The sequence below is a fragment of the Panthera tigris genome, chromosome A1 (assembly GCF_018350195.1).
Source record: "Panthera tigris isolate Pti1 chromosome A1, P.tigris_Pti1_mat1.1, whole genome shotgun sequence".
Taxonomy (NCBI): domain Eukaryota; kingdom Metazoa; phylum Chordata; class Mammalia; order Carnivora; family Felidae; genus Panthera; species Panthera tigris.
The window spans coordinates 7,276,230-7,294,983 of record NC_056660.1 but is presented as its reverse complement, the minus strand read 5'-3'; the positions used below and the strand labels follow the sequence as shown (position 1 = coordinate 7,294,983).

The following is an 18,754-nucleotide window of genomic DNA, read 5'->3' as shown; positions in this document are numbered from 1 at the left end:
TTTTTTTTAGTATTTGTAATAGGTAGAGACTCAAAAAGCTTGCTTTCTCCTTTGATAATATGTGTATTTTGGGAGGGAAAGAAGGAGAAACATGATGAAGCTTTTTCCCCCTTCTTTCTTCTCTTTTTCCTGCTTTACTCCTACTTTCCTCAAACTCCTCCTTTTCCTTCCCCTAATTGTCATCACCACCGCCATCATCATAATCGTCACCATCGTCACCATTATCACAGGTTTAGTGGAAGGCACCAAAGCTTTGGAGAACATTGAGGTTTAGTCCAGACTTATATTAGCGCAGGAAGCAGAAACCACTCCAGCCGTGTGACACCGTAAGGGCAGAATTTAACACAGGTTAGGAAGTGGACTCTTGGTTAGGCCTTCCGTGAGTTCAAAAATGCCTAACTAGCCTGCCATAATTAAGAACTCAGCCAGGATGCTGCCACAGGAACAGCTGAGCTCCAGTGTAAGTCACAGTCATGGATGTGGCCTGGGGTTAGGGTCTTGTGGTTTCTATCATTTCTTTTAAAGCTGGTGACCACTGGAAAGCAACCGTAGAGCCCCCCCCCCAACCCCCCCACCACCAATTTTCCACAACCTTCCTTGCTAGGAGCAGCTGGCAGCAGGAAGATGGGCTCGTGGAGAGACAATTTTCCACGGGTCTCCTGCATCTTCACACCTTGTAGATGTATTGCCTGCTTTGTTCTAGACTGTCTTTTCGAGGCTGCTCCCATAGAAAATAGCTTTGGAGATAGAACATCCCCCCCAAAGCAATGGGCAGGCTCGCCTACTATCCACTGGAAAAGATTTGGGTTTGGGGCACCTGGGTGGCTCAGTCACTTAAGCATCTGACTCTTGGTTTCAGCTCAGGTCATCATCTCACAGTTCGTGGGTTTGAGCCCTGTATCGGGCTCTGTGCTGATAGCAGGGAGCCTGGTGGGATTCTCTGTCCCTCTCTCTCTGCCCCTCCCCAGCGCTCTCTCTCTCTCAAAATAATAAATAAACATCCAAACAAAAATTTTGAAGGAGCACATGGGTGGCTCAGTCGGTGGAGCGTCCGACTTCGGCTCAGGTCTTGGCCTCACGGCTCGTGAGTTCGAGCCCCCGTGTCGGGCTCTGTGCCGACAACTCGGAGCCTGGAGCCTGCTTTGGATTCTCTCTCTCTCTCTCTCTCTCTGCCCCTCCCCCACTTGCACTCGTCTGCGCTCTCTCTCTCTCTCTCAACAATAAATAAGCATTAAAAAAATCTTGTAACTTACAAAAAGGTTTGGATTCTCCTGTGTATGCAAGGGTCACTTGGCCCTCTTCGTGTTGCCCTGGGGTAACTGAATTTTAAGGAACCGGCACAAGAAAATGCTGACAGTCTGGCTGCTGCTCTGCTGTCAGTAATAAGTCCATTGTCTCCCACCCAAGAGTCTCCTGTCTTCTCCCAGCATCTATGACACTGGGGTAGACAAACTCGTTAGCTTGCGTGTAGAGCAAAACCTCGGCCCCTTCACAGTTCTTGACAGGTCTCCCCTTGCTTCTGTCTTCCAGACGGTGAAGAAGCACATTTAATTGCTGGAACCTTATAGGTAACCTAATCCTTGGCTGCAAGAGAGTCTGAATCACGGGGGTTTAACTTTCCTTCCTCTGTAGCGCAGAAATGCACGGTGTGGACCGCACTTCCCTCTGGGGGTCTGTCATCTAGTTGGGATTTATAACAATAGCCACCATTTCCTGGGCTTCCGCGTCACTGGGAACCGTGATGGGTGGGTTACACAAGTCATTGTGGATCCGCACAGACGTCCCACCAGACAGATAGTAGTTCACTCCTTTTCTTTTTGGAGAAATTCCACAGGGATTCAGAGACGTGCAGGGCCATCCAACTCAAAGTGGCTGAGTCAGGATCAGGCTTGGGCCTGCCTGACTCCACCTGCCTGGCTCCGTTCGCTCCTCAGTGGTGCTGTCACACCAGGAGGAGCAGGAGGTGGTAAGTGCCAGGGCAGTCGTGGTGAAAGTTTGATTTCCGGAAGCATTCCGAGAAGAGCTGGCGTTAGCTATCCTGGGGCAGGGAGAGGGAGGGAAGGCTCGAGGCGGGTCTTTCGGAAGAGTAGGACTTAGACGAATGGGGTGCACAGGGGTGGGTGAGATGGGGAAGAGAGAGAAGCTGGGAAGGACAGCATGAGAAGCACAAAAGTGTGCGTTGGGGAGATGGTGAATCTCCTCGGGGTAGAGGAAGTGGAAAGGTCTCACGTAAAGGCTGGTGAGTTCCAGAATAAGACTTGATCTTACAGGTCATGGCAGGAATAGCAAATTGCCACCACGTGTGATAGGGGAAAATCTGTTATAACATGGCCGATGGGACTGATACGGAAATTCCAGTCCCCAGCCGAAGATTCCCCTTCCGGGTTCTTCTTCCGACCCCGCTTGCCACGCGTGAGCACCAGATTACTACTAATGCGGAATGCAGAAGTCACAGACTATAAATCGTTCCCTCTGCTTACACTGGAGACCTCGGTGTAAGGCTCAACCTCTGGAGCGTTGCCTCCTCTGAACCTGCTGGTGTGAAATAAACCTCCTGCCTCCCAAGATCTCCGAGGGCCGCTTGGTTCTTCCGCGGGGGGATCCAGACCAGGCTCCGTCACGCGGGGCTCCCATTGCCTTCTCTCTTCCACTGACTTCTCTTTCAACCCAGGTGATTCCTGGGAAAGAGAGCAGCTCCCCATTTCTCGCAGCCACGCAGTTCCGGGAGGGGTAGATGGCTGCCGGTTCAGCCATCACTGCAGCCTGTCTCTGAAGGCCAGGGAGCCAGCCTCTTCCCCAAATTCTCCAGTGCAGGACCAGCAGAAGGAAGGCGTTAGCATAAAACGGAGAGGGAGCCTGGAACGTAGCTCACATTAGCAGACAATATTGCTTTGATTGCAGACAACACGCATGAATTGAATTGATAAAGGAATCTTCCCATCAAAGCCAGAAATGAGTGGAAATTAACTTTAACAAAGTAAGCAACTGTGCTCAAGAGACCGAGAGAAGAAACCTGCCGCATACTTTGTCCATGTCAGAGACTTCGAGGAGCAAAGTGTTCAGGCCCATCAGTGAGCGCAAGAGTGATTAATAAACACTTACGCGGACATTCATCTGACAGGCGACTGACAAAGCCCCACAATGATGGGGAGAAGGGGCATTTCTTCTTGATGGATGTATCTGAAATGCTCATTTACTCCTTTTTGATGGATTTAAATGTCCAGGTATTCTCTCTCCACAGAAATTGATTTCTGAAATGGTGCTGGGTTAAAAATAAGGGCTAGAAATTTAACTACATCGATGTGGCAGAAAATGTATTCGTCCCCGTCATCAATGCATAGATTGAAATGTGCGGTAGTTTAATGGGGGTTTGCAGGGGGCGGCGTGGGGGAGGGCTACTTATTCTTTTTTAAAGTATGAAGTGAGAGACGGCTACTGAATCACTTCGCCTGAGATTGCGTAAACAGCATTAGAGACTAAATGCTAGCCTTTTTCTCCCCAGTCCGAAACGGTTGAAAAATGATCTATTGGAAGCCAGTTCTCAGAGAATAGGCTTCCATTTGGACTTACTAAGATTTGCATCGGGTCTGAATTTTCCAACGGAGGAGGCGTGAATGTGGCCACAGAAGACCGATTAACGTGGTTTCCAGAAGGCAGAGAAGCTCCCGTATCCGGGCCCCCATCCACTCTCCTCTTCCCAGATCACAAGGCAGGGTTGGGTCTGCCGGATTGCATTACCTGCCATCGGTCCCATCATCCCTTTCTCCTGCCTGTGAAACTCTGCCTCACGCGGGCTCCTGGCATTCCCCTTGGAAGTGCCCTTTGTCTGCCCCAGGCAAGACCTTGCAGAAGCGTGTGTCTGAGACAGTGAGTCCTGTCGGTTTTGCAGTTGTGCAGTTTCGACCCACGCCAATGGTATGACGATGCGAAGGGTATTGTCAGGTACAAGTCTCCCTGGAAGAGAGCCTCCAGTAGTCTCCAGACTCTCTAAGACAAGGCTTTGGGGGCTCTGTATAGGGCAACTGTAGTTGATTTCATCATTACCATTCCCAAAGACTCAGATACCATACATGGTCTCATGAATCTTAAAGTAAAATAGAGGAGGCACTCTTAAAGGGCCTAAGACTCTATTTTCTGGAAGGTATACCTGGGCACCAAAGCACGATTCATGGTCCCTACCAGCCCCACTCTCTCCCTAGAGGGGCCGAACAGACTGTAGTGGCCAGACTGTCTTCAGGCTTTTGGCTTTCATTGCTGAAAGAATCAAAAGAATTTGATAAAGTAGAGAATGTTCTCCAGTGCTCTAGAGGGTGGCACGGTATCTGTTAGGAATCTTCCCAGCCGCAAATGACAGATAATTTGATGAACAGTTTTTTCAACACACGGGACATATTTTTTCCTAAAAAGCAAGCAAACAAACAACAACAACAAAAGAAAAAACCTGGTTATGTAGCAACACTCTTAGGAGACCCAGGCTTTCCTTATCTTTCCTCTCTCCTCTTTCCTTGCCTCTTTCCTCTCTCTTTCCATCCCTAGTCTGTTGTCTTTTGTCTTTGTTTTGTCTTTTGTCATGTTGGCCCCTGCACGGTGGACAGAAGGCTGCTATGTTCCAAACCTCCCATGCTCCAGGCAGGGAATAGTAGAAGACAGATGGACAAAGGATGGGCCACTGCCTTTTCATCAGGACCCAAAACTTCCTGGGAGCTCCTTTCTGCTACATGCCACCCTTCCTGGAAGAGAGCCTGGGGAAAAGGGAGGCGGGTGGGGATCAGGTCAGCCAAGTACCAACAGCAGGGACCGCACAACAGAGAATGAAGGGAGCACTTCTGAGATGGAAACCGTGATCAGGGACATGTCGATCGGCTTGGGCTGCTATAACAAACACCATAGACCGGGGGGGTGCTGAGACAACACAAATTTATTTTCTCACAGTTCTGGAGGCTAGAAGTCCAAGATCAGAGTGTCAACATGGTTAGGTTCCTGGTGAGTGCTCCCTTCCTGGACATCTTCTCATGTCCTCACATGGTATGTCTCTCCCTTGAGCAGAGAGAGAGAAAAAAAGCAAGCTGTCTTCCTGTCTTATAAGGGCAATTAATCTGGACCAACAGGGGTCCAGTTAATTACCTCCCCAAGCCCCACTCCTATGACTATCATCTTAGAGGTTAGGATTCCAACATTTGGATTTGGGGGTAAGACACAAACACTTAGCCCAGAGAGGGATGATGAGGATTGTAAGGTAGGTTTTCAAAAATATTTTTAATGTTTTGTTTATTTTTGAGGGAGACAGAGACAAAGTGCCAGCGGGGAAGGGGCAGAGAGAGAGGGAGACACAGAATCCGAAGCAGGTTCCAGGCTCTGAGCTGTCAGCACAGAGCCCGACGCGGGGCTTGAGCTCATGAACTGTGAGATCATGACCTGAGCCCAAGTCGGATGCCGGACCAACTGAGCCACCCAAGTGCCCCAAGGATTGTAAGGTAGGTTTTTAAGTGAGGCTGACCCAAGATTTGCCACCGCTGGGTCCTGATACCCTGCAGCCTACCAGGCTCGCCTTTTCTTTTCATATTTGATTGTAATGGCTTGTCTCCCTGCCCCATCCCAGGAACCAGGGAGGTCCAGTGCCTCCCCAGCTTTCTGAGGATCCTTGCATCCTGCTTCCACAGAGGCCCTCCCCTCCTCTCTGCAGTATGGCCTCTCCTGCTCCACTGTGTCCTTCCTCCTTTATTCTAGAAGGCAGCATCAACACAGGGCTCTCACATGCCCTGATGTTCTCCTTCCAACTCATCAAAACCCAGGAGTATGCGAATATCTTTCATTCATTTCAGTTGGCTGGCGTTTACTTTAATCGACCTCTTGGCTAAGGAATTAAACAGTATTTAGGACAAAATCTTTCTCAGAATGGTGAGTCTGCATTTTTAAAGAACGTGTTCTGAAGGATGATTTACTTTTTTTTTTTTCTTCATTTTTAATCTAATTCTCAAGGGCTTTTCCGAACAGAGTCTTTCACCTTGAGAAACATTTTTTTTTTTTCATTGAGTGTTTTGGGCTGTTGTTTTTTATTGTGAACTAAACAGTCTCTATTAACTGAGCACTCGCTAATCTCACCTATTTTAATGGACTTTAAGGTCATTCGTTTCCTAAGACCCAACAGCCATAGTTCTTTAAAAGAGAGTGGAAAAGGCTGAAGTTGTTTTTGTTTCGTTTCCTTTTGTTTTGCCACCCATTGCAAATACGAAAACGAAACTTTTCCATTTTCTTTAGTAATAGCTAAGGGCAGAGACCACCCATTAACCTCCCTCCAGTAGGCACAATCAATGGAGATTTAGAGTTTTTTTTCCCCTTAGTCTAGACTCCTGTTTGGGAATGAATGTTAGATGTGAGAATGAGGCTCATTTCCTGCAAAGGCCTAAGGACAAAGGGACCTGCTGATCGCCATCCATGTGACTCCAAGAAATGCCAGAGCTGGAGCTCAGGTTTGGGGCTCTGTCATGGCAGGAGGCAGTGATGGACGGGGTTCCAGTGTGAGGGTCTGAGCTGCCATGAATGAGACACTCCCGCTGTGCCTGCTGGGGGCCGAGTTTTCTCCACAGTCACAGTTGGCTGTCGAATCCCGTGCTGTTTCTATGACAGGCAGAACCGGGAGCTACTATTGACAGCATGTTGGGCCAGCGCAGGCCTGCATGCCTGAGCACCCTGAATTGGTTGGGGGGGGGCGGAGAGTCAGAGGACGATCAGAATCAGGCCATCAGGGGTTTGGTAGAGCTCTGGAATGAAGACGGGACACAAAGCTGCTTCCCTTTGATGGGGGGGTACCCCCAAGGCAGCTGGGAGCTCATCTTGGGCATGTAGAAGTACAACCCTGAATGCTGTCACCTCCACGTCCTGTAGTACAGCCCTGGCTTCAGCTGAGCCCCTCCAAAGAGGGAACTTGATGTTGAAAGCATGACGCTTCCCTTGGGGGGAGGGGGCGCCTCACCGCTAGACTAAATCGTGTATGTCTAGATCATCCGAGACTGTAGTGACTCGGAGAGGGGGTAACGGGGGAGATGCCCTTCAGCCCCAGGGGCCATAAAGATGCAGGTGTGCTTGGGACTCATTGGAAAAAGAGGGAACTGGGCAGATGAGGGAACCAAGATGGCAGCCGGGGCTGGAGACTGAGAGCCACACGCCTTTGTGTTGGTCATTCATTCACCCATTGAACAGTCAGTTCAACACCCATTAACTGGCACCGTCCTCGAAGCTGAGGTCACGTAGACATGTCCAAGACACCGTCCGCGCCGTCATGGAGACTTGCATATGTATAAGAAAGAAAGGGGGGCATGGGGAGCTCGTCAGGGTGGGTGCTTCTTGAGCTGAGGTTTGGGCAATGAGAACATTTCATAGTAGCCATATTTAAGAAGTCAGGCAAAAACAAGTGAAGTTCATTTTGATAATTTACATCTTAAAATCCAAAGTATTATCATTTCAACATGTAACCAGTATAACATTATTAATGAGACATATTATATTATTTTTCCAAGTCATAAACATCTGGTGGGTAGTTTGCACTCACCTGCACTGGAAGCGTTTCATAGCCACACGTGGCTAACGGTTCCTGTACTGGACAGCACGTGTCTATCCGAAGGGCCTGTTGGGCAGGCTGGGGTGTGGATGTTGCCCCAAGAGCAAAGTGAGTGTCGTCGAAGGATTTCCAAAAGGGAATGGCATGGTCAGTTTTGTGTTCTAGAAAGATATCTGGCTAGAGTGGGAAGAAAAACCAACTGGGGCAGAGTTGCCATAGACCAGGCAAAAGGAAATGCCCCCCAAGAGAACGCTGTGCAAGTGTGTGTGCATGTGAGCGTGTGAGAAAGAGAGGAAGGGGTGTATGTGCGTCTTTCTTGGGAAATGCAGTTCATAGCATCATTAGAAAGCAAGATACCTGGGACGCCTGGGTGGCTCAGTCGGTTAAGCGTCCAACTCTTGATTTCAGCTCAGATCATGAGCTCGCAGTCGTGGGATCGAGCCCTGCATCGGGCTCTGTGCGCCTAAGATTCTTTCTCTCCTTCTTCCCTTCTGTTGCTCTCTCCCTCTCTCTCTCTCTCTCTCTAGAAAGAAAGAAAGCAGAATTTCTCATAATAAATGTGGCTAATTTAACCATGTTGTGTGTTTCTTGGTTTTCCATGCAGGCAACCTTCCAGTGCTAAGGTAGCAGACCTCCCCCTCCCCCTAGTCCAGTCAGAGGCTCTCTGGGCTCGAGCCCCTGGAGCTGCTGGTGGGAGGCAGCACAGGCAGCCAGGAGGTTGGCAGTGCACTCTTGCCTCTCCCTAGAACACGGGGAAGATCCCTGGATCTCAGGACAGGTGGAACTGTGTTTTCCCAGCCACTGAGGCTTGGCTTTGAGCACCTTCTCTGAGCCTTGGCTTCCTTATCTCCAAGATGGACATCATAGCTCACCGGACAGGGCTGTTTGGAGAAGCACATGGGATAATATAGGAAAATGGCCTGGAACAGACCCCCATTGATGGCTGCCACCCAGGAACACTTGGGGCTGTCTGGGTCTCTTTCTGTCACAGGCTCCCTTGCTGTGCCCAGCAACCTTGCTCCCCTTTCTCCTTTTAAAAGTTAGTGAATGGTGGCTGAGAAGTACTAAAGGGACCGGTGTGCAGCCATTATGTGCTTGTTTGCAGGCACACCATAAGTGGGAGTGCTCTGCCCTTCCCTTCCCTTCCCTCCCCTCCCCTCCTGTCTCCTCTCTTCTCCTCTCCTCTCATCTCCTTTCCTTTCCTTTCCCAAAAGTCTGACTCTCTGCCCTTTCTGCTTATTTCCAGAATCCAGACTTCTGTCCCCTGCTTCTCAGCATATGCCAGCCTCAGTCTTCTCTGCAGGTGAGCATAACTGTAGCAGCCTCCTCTAGGCTATGATGACGCTCACAAAGTCAGGCCTGTGAAAGCTCTTTGTTGATTGCATATCACCAGAGAAAATTGCTCAGGGCCTGTCCTGTCCTGCAAGGACATCCAGGGTGTGGTGTCTTGTCTTGGCAGGGCTGGGGGTGGTACAGGGTGGGGGAGATTTAGAAGAAGTTGGAGAGGCTGCAGGTCTCAGGGAGAGAGCGAGGGGTTGGAATGGTAAATGCGCTCGCATATTTGTGGGTATGGCTGTGTTCTGAATGATTAGAGAGCTGCTTTGGTGTGTGCGTGGCCATCTTCCTTTGTTCTCCCCTTGGGTTGGGTGGAATCAGTGATCATTACCACGCTTGTTGGAAGCATTGTTGTAACCGGGTCTTGGTGCCACACGGGTGCCCCAGACACTCAAGGTAAATGAGAGACCAGGGAAGCCCTTCTTGAATACAAAATTCGGTCCAGAGAAGTCTTGGAGATGGTCTGTTTACACAAGTGCCCATGAACGTAGGCAAGAAGCAAATTGCAAATCTCCTGCATCACCTGGGGCTACCACATGGAGCCCTTTGCGGAACTGGGTCTTTCCTGCGTCTTCAAGAGGGCACACGCATCTCTAGTCTGTTCTGAGAGGTGGCCATGCCGTCGAGGCTGACCTACTGATACTTGGACACACTTCTAAGAGCCCATCTGGCTTAGCAGCAGTTCTGTGTGTGAAGAAGCTTGGGACAGGCAGTCCTTTGGGTCTGGGTCAGGTGCAGGTTGCAGCATTATGAACAGTGTGACCTTGGGCAAGTCATTCACCTTCCCTAAGCCCAAGTGTTCTCAACTGCAAAGCAAAGCTAAAAATACTTGCTTTTCCACATGAAAGGCGTGCACAACACAAATGAAAGGATGTGGAAGATGCTCAGCAAACAGAATCTCTGGGCCAATGTATGGTACTATTATAATCTGTTCCATAAGGGACCGTTCCAAATGCACTGCAGGACCCCTGAGGAGGAAGCCTGAGATGATTGTGAGGGCTGGGCCCTGCTAGGGACTCCCCACGAGTGCACCAGTGCCCAGAGCACGGCATCCGGGTTGTGCTGACACAGTTGGCCCTGGTTGATGGCCCATGCATCACGCTCAAGCCTCTTGAGACCCCAGGCAAATCCAAGTCCCTGTGGCCAAGGAATCTGGAAAACTTGGACTTCATCCAATTGCCAGTGGTTTCCAAAGGGCCCCAGGCTGGTGAGCGCAAGTGGTACAAGGTCAAGATGGGAAAGCAGACCAAGTCCCACAAGGTGATTGTCACCCAGGGCAAGCCTACTAATGACCTCGCAGGACTTATTTTCCTTCAGAGTTAATGACACTTGGGAGTTCTGATCCGCGTTCCCAAAGCTCCCAGCAGGCTAATGCAAGAGGGTAGAATACTCACTTACTGGTTTACGGTGAAAACATAGCGGTCCAGCTGACCAGATCAACACAGAGTTTCATAGTAGATGAGCTATGCAAAAAAGCAGAATTGTCAGAATTATCGGTATTGATATCCGAAGGTTATTTAGTGAGCTTGAAATTGGAACAAAGGGAATTGCTTAGCTGAATTGAATAATAGGATTAGGACAGATACACTCTTTTCCCTGGAAAATAATCCAGCCAGAGAATGAGACAGAGTCAAGTTCTTGGTCAAACTGCCCTATTTCCAAAAACTGGATGGGTACTCCCACCATTGGTCTAGGGACTTTTCTTTTTCTGACCTTCCGTGATCAACCCATCTGTCTTTTCATTGGCATTTTCTTTTTTTAGCTAAGGTTCCCATCCAATCAGCTTAGAATGGGATCCTGCAGGTCTGGGATCCACGGAGTTTCCAGGTCTCTTTGTGTTGATTGCCCAGTTTACTTCTACAGAGCAGTCTTATTCCAGATTTCCAAGTGCTTTGGAAAGAGAGGCAGGTGGAGATTAGGCTGGGGGTGGGGGTGGAGTGCAATGATTCCAGGAGGTCCATCAGACTTGGAGTCAGATGCCTACCAGCCGCTGGGGACCCTGGACTCAGGCCTTAGCTCCCGACGAGAGTAACTGATTGTGGGGATGGTGGTCAGGTAAACAGATGGGTCAGGTCTCCAGTACAGCAGAGGCACATGGCTCAGTCAGGAAAGCAAGGCAGGGACGCAGTCCTGGAGCCTGAATAGCCTGGAGAAGGCAGACAACAGCGTCTTGGCTTTTCTGTCTGCCTCCAGGGCTCACCAGTTACAGAGAGAGCCACAAAGCCAATGCCAGATGCCCCGTGCTCCTGGGCACGGGTTGGGTTGGTTCAGGGACTGGGAGAGGTGGACCCTGCCTGTAGGTGGGCCTGTGGCCTGCAAGGGTCTGATACCCTCCGAAGCATGGCACCAAGGCTTGTAGGAAAGGTTTGGAGAGAGGGTGATGTCGGCAAATGTAGGGAGAACCAATGTTAATCTCATGGTCCCAGTGTATGTTCTCTGATTCGTTTTGGAAGACTGTTTGCCCCGTGAAAGTGAGATCAGTATCTCCTGGTGATTTCTCCTCCATGCCCTAGGCTCACCCCTAGCAGCTGGCTTTTGGGACAGGCCTATGGAACCTTTCCCAGACCATGAACAGCCGCTTGTCACTTTTATCCACACTGGGTCAAAGATCCTGTGCGAGGGTAAGTGGTTCCAAGCGCTAGCTGTAGACAGAGAAGTTGTTTGAATCCCAGCTCTGCCACCTGCTGGCTGTGGGACATTGTGCAAATTAGTTAACCTCTACACCTCCTTGGTTCCATCAAGGGTAAACTGGGAGTGTTCAATTTTCACCTCACCGGTTCATCGTGAGGGTTGAGTGCCGGTTCCTGGCGTGAGCAGACTCTCAAGCAGTCTTCGTTGACTGACAAAATGAGGCGCTCCTTGTAAAGTTCTTAGGCAGTGAGTGACATAGAGCAAATGTTCAACAATCGTAAGTGTCCTGTGTAGGACCGCAGAGCTCAGGGCCCAGCCACGTGGGCCACCTGAGCCCACACACGCAGCCACCGAGAGGAGAGTGCCTATCTCCTGGTCCCTGGCCACATGCCCACATGCCCACAGCGTAAAGCTTCACGCTACACAACCAGAAGGCAACTTAAAATCGTGATGGCAGGGGCGCCTGGGTGGCTCAGCCGGTTAAGCATCTGACTTAGCCTCAGGTCATGATCTCATGGTTCGTGCATTCAAGCCCCACATCGGGCCCTGTGCTGATAGCTCGGAGCCAGGAGCCTGCTTTGGATTCTGTGTCTCCCTCTCTCTCTGCTCCTTTCCCACTCATGGTCTGTCTTCCACTCTCTCAAAAATAAACAGACATTAAAAAAAATAGAATTGTGATGGCATTTTTTAAGTTCATTTATTTATTTTGAGAGAGAGAGAGAGAGGGAGGGAGGGCACGAGTGACCGTGGAGGAGGGGCAGAGAGAGAGGGAGAGAGAGAGAATCCCAAGCAGGCTCCATGCTGTCAGCACAGAGCCCAATGCACGGTTCCATCTCAAGAACCCGGAGATCATGACCTGAGCCAAAGCTAGGAGTCCGATGCTTAACCAACTGAGCCACCCAGGCGCCCCCATGATGGCTTGTTTAAAGTGCTTCTGGTCAGGAACCCACACCCATCCAGGGACAGTGCTCTCTTTTGCATCACCCCCCGCCCTCGGATGGGTATGAGTGTCCATAGAGGGCATGTGCCTTAACTCACTTTTCCGATGCAGCATCTGAATTGGTACCCTCACAGAGAAGGCAACAAAGGTAGCCCACGTTATTTTTTTTTCTTGTGGCTAAAAGGATAGCGGCATATGTTCTCTTAGTGTTGTACAGACAGGCTTCGGAGCGTCTGTGAAACAGCCATTTCGTGTCTTGATGAGGCTTTATCTCCTCTGACGTGCATGGAATCTGCACAGAATGCCCAAGATGAAATAGATAGCTGCTGCTTTCCTTGGGGTTCGCTCTACCTAGTGCTGTACCCTCACCTCCAGCCTGGGGGTCCGTCTTGCTTCCGCATGACCCAAGTCCCCACCACATCTTCAAATGGCCTTCAGCCCGAGAACCGGCGAGGCCAGAGACAGGTGCAACTTTGGGATTTGCAGGGCCTGCGAGATGAAGGAAAAGACCCTCTGGCCATCCTAGCCCTCTGTCCGACCAGCCTCCTCTGCCTGGTTAGACTTCCTCTGTGGGGAGCCACAAAGTCAGAGAAATGGCTGTGATCCAGAGAGCTTGGTACCCAAGAGCTGCTTTGTCTGTCCATGTCATGGTGTAGGTCCGTCTGTGACTTCAGAGCTCGTTAGCATCGCCCCCTCTGTGTTGCACAGTGAGCAGAATTTGGGAGATGGCTCCTGGTAGGAAAGCAGCCTACCTCAACTGTTTCGGACTGTGAATTTCAGAGAACCTGGGTTTGACATCAGTTGTCCAGAAGGTGGCAGGTGCCATTGAGGGAGGGCTCAGGCAGGGTTTTATCTGTCCCACCCTGACTCCCGTCTCTGGCCCAGCAGAGTCAAGTGTGTGACTGAAAATAGTTTTGAAAAAAATCACTAAGCGCCAACTCGCCATCAAGCCAGGATCCTGGCTCCTCTGAAATGTCCAGCAAACAGAGATGGTTTCAGCTTCCAGTTACTTCTGGGGCAAGACCCCTAAAACGGTCCAGTCCTAAGTATTTTTTCAATGGCTTTGTCAATAGAGTCATTCGTTGTTGCTCAAGAAACCACATTTCCCACACCTGGCCTTGCAGAAGAGGCTGGAAGGAGCCATCACTCTCTCCCTGACCTCACTGCCAGACCAAGATCCAACTCCATTCAAGACCTAGGTCATCACCACTTACAGCGACAGCAACCGTGGAGCCCACTGAGTGTCCGCCGTGTGTGGGGCTCCTGCAGGCCTCACAACAACCCTGCGGTCAACATGGTTCTTCCCATTTCACAGATGAGGAAATTGAGATCTGGAGACTTTTCATCACTGAACTAAGGCCTCCTGGCTGTCTCCTCTGCCCCCCGGTTCCCTTTCAAGGAAGTGTTGCCTGAAGGATAGGATGTGGACTCCTTCCCTCTCTACCCTATTTCCCCTCTTCTTGCTCTTTTCCTTCAAAAATAGGCATTGTGTGACACCTACGGGGTGTCACATACGGTCCCAAGCCCTGGGTATCCAAAGATGAGTAAGAAAGACTGCTTCTGGCCTTAAGGAGCATATTTAAGATGTTTTTCCAATAGACAGTGATACATGCTGGGGCACCTGGGTGGCTCAGTTGGTTAAGCATCTGACTCTTGATCTCAGCTCAGGTCTTGATCTGAGGGTCATGAGTTCAAGCCCCACCTCGGGCTCTGTGCTGAGTGCGAAGTCAACTTAAAAAAAAAAAGTGGGGGGCTCCTGGGTGGCTCAGTCGGTTGAGCGTCCAGCTTCGGCTAGGGTCACGATCTCGCGGTTCGTGAGTTCGAGCCCCGCGTCAGGCTCTGGGCTGATGGCTCAGAGCCTGGAGCCTGCTTCCGGTTCTGTGTCTCCCTCTCTCTCTGCCCCTCCCCCATTCATGCTCTGTCTCTCTCTGTCTCAAAAATAAATAAACATTAAAAAAAATTTTTTAAAAAAGTGGTACATGCTAGAATACATATATACTTGGTACTTCACACGGGAGATGACTTCAAAAATCTGTGTAAATTGCTGGAAGTAATAAACGGAATAGAAAATATTATTCTGTGGCTAAGAGATTAGAATATATGAGTTTTTTAAAAGACATACATTGTTCATGCATTTTTTTTTCTTCAAAATATTTTCTTTTTTTTATTTAAAAATTTTGTTTAACGTTTATTTATTTTTGAGAGAGACAGAGACAGAATGAGAGTGGGTTGGGGCAGAGAGAGAGGGAAGCATAGAATCTGAAGCAGGCTCCAGGCTCTGAGCTGTTCATCAGCACAGAACCCGACGCGGGGCTCGAAGTCATGAGCTGTGAGATCATGACCTGAGCTGAAGTCGGACGTTCAACCGACTGAGCCACCCAGGCGCCCCCTCTTCAAAATATTGTCAAACAGAAATAGGACCATGCTGTATTGATGTTTTGATTTTCTTTAATTGACTTAATGGGTTTTTAAACAATTTTTTAAAGTTTATTTTTGGAAGAAAGAGAGAGAGAGAGAGACCGTGAGCAGGAGAGGGGCAGAAAGAGGGAGACAGAGGATTCGAAGCAGGCTCTGTGCTGTCAGCACAGAGCCCGATGCGGCCTCGAACTCGTGAACCATGAGATCATGACCTGAGCCCAAATCAAGAGTTGGCTGCTTAACCCACTGAGCCACCCAGGTGCTCCTTCATAGTTTTAATAATAGATTCATAAATGCATATTAATAGGGAAGTTTAGATAATACAGAGAAAGTTACAGTTAACTTTGACTGCCACCCCCATTCCCTGATTTTAGTCTCAGAGGAAACCATGTTAAAAATGTTATTTGTATTCTTCCAGGCCTTTCTGCATTCACCTGTGGCAACATACCTTCCCCCGGCTTTGTACGTGTGGCTACTTAACTCTCTCCCTCCATCTATACTGATATTTATATAGATTTTGGATTTCTTTGATTACTGGAGTGATTGAATATTTTTGTGTGTTCACTGAGAATTATTTTTTTCCTTTACTTATTATAGATATGAATTCTGTAGGTGTTGAAAACTTTAACCATTTGTTGCAGGTAATCTTTACTTTGATTCACACTGAGATATTTTATGAAATAAAAAAAATAATTATTAAAAAAAGACAGAAATGGGGGCGCCTGGGTGGCTCAGTCAGTTAGGCGTCTGACTTTGGTTCAGGTCATGATCTCACGGCTCGTGAGTTCAAGCCCTGTGTCAGGATTTGCGCTGACAGCTCAGAGCCTGGAGCCTGCTTCCGATTCTGTCTCCCTCTCTCTCTGCCCCTCCCCTCCTCACACTCTGTCTGTCTCTCTCAAGAATAAATAAACATTAAAATATTAAAAAAAAGAAGACAGAAATGTAGAGTGTAGACAGTACAAATCCCCTCTGTTGGAAGGATGGAGTTGTAGCGTTCTTTTCACCTCCTTTCCCCCTTTCTGTCCTTACTGTTAAGGTCATAGTCATTTTAGGGTACCGTATCAAAGTTTTGTTTTGAGAAGTGGTCAATTTTAGCAGATCTAGAATGGAGACAAGACCAATTTTGCCAGCATTGGGATGGGTAGAGAAGTGGAAAGGATCCAGGGGAGGTTGTGCGAAGGAGATCAGAGATTGAGGGTCCAAAGGAAGGAGGGACTGCCAAACGTCCAGCTGAGAGAAATTCTATATGGACTGAAGGAAAAACACAAAGAAGTGTTTCTCTCATCTTCTGGATGCCATGTCTGCCTTGACTGGTTGAAAAGGTTGAAAACTAGTTGAAAACCCCGTTTTCCTTCGTATGGTCCTTGACCTGATGCCCTTCCAAATGGGCAGGTTCTGTCCTGAGCGTGAAGCTGCCTCTAGGTGTTGTTTCTGCAGTTACCTTGTGCCGTTGATGATTCTTCTTCTCCTCCTGTGGGGGAGTCAGAGGGAGAGGACACAGCCTGAGCGGTTTCTGTTTTATTAAAAAAAAAATATTCCCTGACTTGACACACTGAGGTTATAGAACATGAACCCAAGAGCTCTCTCACAGCCCATTTTTGCTCTCTGAGGAAGCACCATGAGGCTTCCTCCCCTGCAAATGCTATGATGTTCCTCATATCTCAACACCATCTCCCCAGCCCCCTGGCCCTGTGTTCAACTAAACTGATCTGCTTGTAGTCTCCAGGACACTTATGTATTCTTTCTTGTCACCTGATTTTCATACATTTCCCTAACTCTGGCTTGGGCGTCATCATTCTCATGATCATAAACTATTAGTTCTGGCCTTTCAGTTCAGTTATCCCTTGTTCCAAGTAGCCTTTAGGACCAGTTCCTTTCTTTCCGTGCCCAACATGCACACACACACACACACACACACACACACCCAGTCTGGGTTATGTACTCCGTTCTATGCACTTCAAAAACACTCTTGACCTACCCACCACAGTACCAATCTCACTGTATTATATTTCTCTATCAGAGCTGTCTCCCTGAATAGCAGTGACTTCCCTGAACATGCCTATTTTATCTCCTTATCTCCTTTGACGTACACAGCACCTGGCACACAATAGTTACCCAATAAATGTTTAAATATTTGTTAAACAAATGGACGAAAAATGTAAATGAACCAACACTGATATTTATAAATTCTTGTGTGAATTACCGTATTCTAGTTAATCCTTTTTCAATAGATAGCACACAAATAAACTCAAGTTTTGACTTTATCCAAAGTTGAAAATCTGAATAGACTTGTAATTGGTAAAAGACTGCTACAATGGCTATCAAAAAAAAAAAAAAAAAAAGAAAAACCCTTGCATTGTTGTGCATCTCTTACTTGTTGGGATTCTTTTTAGCATAAATATAGACTTGGGGACTTCCGCTTCCAGCCAAGAGGTAGGAATAGAACCAGATCTGCCCTCTCGCCTGAAACAACTCTCCTGCCCCAACTGACCCAAATTAAAAGATAAAATGTTTGAAGCAGTGATTTTCAAGATACTGGACATAGGACAATAAAGAACAGTGATTCTCAAGAGACAGAAAAAAATATATAAAACAATGAGGTGAGCCTATGACTGCCCCAGATTACTACCCTGAGAGGGTATTGAGGTCACAGCCCAGGGAAAGGGAACCCAGGCAGAACCCTAGGGACTTCTGAGTTGAGCAGAGTGGAAAGTCTGGGGAAATGAAAGTTGCAGTTCACAGAGAAGGCAGTTGCACAGAGAAAAGATCCAAAATTCTTCAGCAGATCGCCTTGAGTATTCAGGAGAATATTGATCAACATATGCATGTAAGGAAACTATGTGAAGTTGGGGACAGAACTATGCAAAAGGATGAGAGGGAATGGCACCAATCTCATTGTATTATATTTTTCAGGCCTACACAAAGCTGGGAATACACAAAGCTTGCTCCCACCAGCAGTGCTGAGAGACCCCACAGTTCTCTGGGTGTTGGGTGCAGTATTCTGAAGGGTTTTGCCCGGCAGTAGAGAATACCTACCTTTTGATTAAGCATGGCTATGGCCCTGCCTAACGGATCTTAAAAGTAAGACTCAAAAGGACCAAACTGTTGACAAGTAACTTAACTGCATCCCCAAACAATGCTCAAAAATACTTACAGTAGTACAAACATACCCAGCGTACAACAAGGAAAAATTTACAATGTCTGGCATCTGGTCAGAGATTATCAGACACGCATAGAAGCAGAAAAATATGGCCAATAATGAGGAGGAAAACCAATTAATCAAAACTCACCCAGAATGGACACGAACATTAAAATTCGCAGAAAAGAATATTAAAACAATCCTCATAATTTGTATCCCATAACTCAAAAAGTTAAGTAGAGACATATAAGATATAAAAAATATCCAAGTCAGAATGTTAGAGATGAACACTTCAATGCTGAAATGAAAAAATACCCTGAAAGGATTCACAGCAGATTAGTTAGTTTAGAAGGAAAGGTTATTACATTTGAGGACACGGCAATAGAAGTTACCTACAAGGGAACCAAAAATAAAAATTTGAAGAGAAAATGAACAGAGCGTCGATGAGTTGAAGAACAAGTTTAAGTGGCCTGATATACATGTAATTAGAGTTTCCGAAGGAGAGACACAGAAGAAATATCTGAATATACATTGGCAAAAATCCCCCAAGTTTGTTAAATATACTAACCTGTGCATCCATAAAGTTCGATGATGCGCGGGAACAAGGAACATGAAACGCACTGCATGTTCAAATTGGCCCAAACTAGTGACAAAGAGAAAATCTTAAAAGTAACCGGAGAAAGCAATCACATTACATGCAAATAAAACAAGGATAACAGAGATTTTCTCATAG

At 48.0% G+C, this 18,754-nt stretch overlaps 1 pseudogene; it reads left to right on the top strand.

The window, feature by feature from the left end:
* The first annotated feature begins 16,270 nt into the window (after positions 1-16,270).
* Positions 16,271-16,388, top strand: LOC122232462 (annotated as a pseudogene).
* The last annotated feature ends 2,366 nt before the right edge of the window (positions 16,389-18,754 follow it).